Source organism: Olea europaea, unplaced genomic scaffold, assembly GCF_002742605.1.
Source record: "Olea europaea var. sylvestris unplaced genomic scaffold, O_europaea_v1 scaffold586, whole genome shotgun sequence".
Lineage (NCBI taxonomy): Eukaryota > Viridiplantae > Streptophyta > Magnoliopsida > Lamiales > Oleaceae > Olea > Olea europaea.
Genome location: NW_019264200.1, coordinates 396,063 through 398,644, shown reverse-complemented (window position 1 = coordinate 398,644; position 2,582 = coordinate 396,063).

The window sequence follows — 2,582 nt, the reverse complement described above, 5'->3', positions numbered from 1 at the left end:
TATGCATTTGGTGTTAATGCAGGGAATTTTCTTGGTTTCTTAGTACACAAGAGAGGGATCAAACTTGATAAGAATAAAGCGAAGGCCATTTTAGAGGCCAAACCACCTAGCAACAAAAAAGAATTGTAGAGGTTTCTAGGCCAAGTAAACTTTTTAAGACGCTTTATTTCTAATTGTGCAGGGCGAACTAAAGTCTTTTCGCTGCTCTTAAAGCTGAAAAATCAGGACGAATTCGTCTGGAAAGAAGAACATCAAAAGGCTTTTGAAAGCCCAAAGACATATCTATCAAGTCCACCAGTGTTGGTGTCACCAATCCAACGACGGCCAATGAAGGTGTATGTATCGGCTGAAAAAGAATCAATAGTTGGAATGGTCGCACAGGAAGACCAATTTGGTGAAGAAAGGGCAATTTACTACTTAAATAGACGGTTAACGAAATGTGAATATAATTACTCTGCTATCAAAAAATTGTGTCTTACGTTGTATTTCACATGTACAAAATTAAGGGCTTATTTACGGCCCGTAACCGTTTATTTAATTTCTAAAGTAAATTTAGTTAAGTATATGTTCTCGCGCCCTATTTTACACCAAAGGGTAGGCCTTTGGACACTAGCTTTATCAGAATTCGAGATACAATATATACCTCAAAAGGCAGTCAAAAATCGGGCTTTGGCTAACTTTCTAGCCGATCATCCATACCTTGACATGCCTGAAGAAATTGAACTAGAAATCAATTCGTTCGAGTTAAAACCTTGGGTGTTGTATTTCGATGGGTCAAAAACCTCTAAAGGTGCAGGAGCAGGAGTAGCATTGATTAATCCTTTAAGGATTTGCTACAAGTTCGCATTCACTTTAGATAGAATGTGCACCAACAACCAGGCCGAATATGAAGCCTTAATTGTAGGCCTAGAACTAATGATAGATATGGGAGTAAGAAATGTGATTGTTATGGGCGATTCTCAATTGGTAATCTATCAATTGATTGGTGATTTTAAATGCCAGAGTGATTCCATTATAAGTCAATATGAGATCGCCCAAGAATTGTTAGAAGAATTTGATCAAGTAGAACTTCAATGCGTTATATATAACGACGTGGCAAATGAGTTAGCCCAAATGGCCTCAGGGTACTCAAAGTTTTTGAATTGGAAGTCTACTTGTGAGTATGGAATCATATTGCCCGTGACTGAAAGAAGGGCGAGAAAGATTGAACTTCACTGCATACAAGATGGAGATGCAATGGATTGGAAATCAGATACGGCTCGAAGATATTGAGTACTTTTGGCCTTTAGTTCAGCATTCTTGGCCAGCAAAGAAAGGACCTCGAAGTGGATAATTTTTAACGTCGCTTTAAAATCGGCAGAAAGGTTGAGCGACGGAAGTGTCAGTGCTTGCTCTAACTTCGCATTCAAATGCTCATGCTTATCCTTGTGTCTGGCAGCACTAGCCCTACCAATGTCCATATCCATGAAGGATACGTACTCAAATATCGACTGCTTGAGGAACTTCAAATCTTCCTCTGAAGAAGCAGCAGGACGATTAGATGGAATAGGGCGAGATGTCTTGACTTGCCCCCAAGAAGCGAACAAGTCTTGGATATATGTGTAAGTTTGCAAGAAGCCAAGACGATCATGGCTGAGGTGCACGAAGGGATATGTGGAGCTCATCAAGTTGGCCAAAGAATTAGATGGTTAATTATTAAGAGTGGATATTTTTTGCCAAAAATGGGAGAATTATGCGCTCAATATGCAAAGAGTTGTTTAGCATGTTAAAAGCACGGTCTAATACAAAGGGCGCCAGCACGAGAGATGGCACCTATTATTAAACCTTGGTCGTTCAAGGGTTGGGCGATAGACTTGATAGGGAAAATTTATCCCCCATCGTCCAAGCAACATACTTTTGTTATAGTTGCAACCGACTATTTCACCAAATGGGTAGAGGCGGTACCTTTGAAAGAGATCATCCAGAAGAATGTTATAGAGTTTATCCGTGATCACATCATTTATAGGTTTGGAATTCCACAAACGTTAATGGTAGATCACGGAACATCTTTAAATGGGGATCAAGTGAACAAATTTTTGAGAGAGTTTGGGGTTAAATTAGTAAACTCCACACCATACTACGCTCAATCCAATGGACAAGCGAAATCTTCTAATAAGATTCTAAAAAATATCATCAGAAAGATGATAGATGAAAATGTCAGAAATTGGCACGAATATCTGAACAAAGCCTTATGGGCTTATAGAACATCACCTCGGTCAAGTACCAAACTTACTCCTTTCCAACTTATTTATGGGCAAGAGGCCGTTTTGCCTATGGAAATCAATGTGCAATCGATTTGAGTGTGCTTGCAACATAAGTTGAATGATGATGAGTATGCCGAATCACTAGTTCAAAATTTATTGGGGTTAGACGAATTAAAGTTGGACGTCTTAAATAGATTGCAAGTTCAAAAACAAAGAATGGCTAAATTTTATAATAAAAAAGTCATAGCCAAGTCGTTCAGCCTGGGTGAACTAGTTTGGAAGACGATACTCCCTTTGGATAGCAAGGATCCAAAGTACGGGAAGTGGTCGCCCAATTGG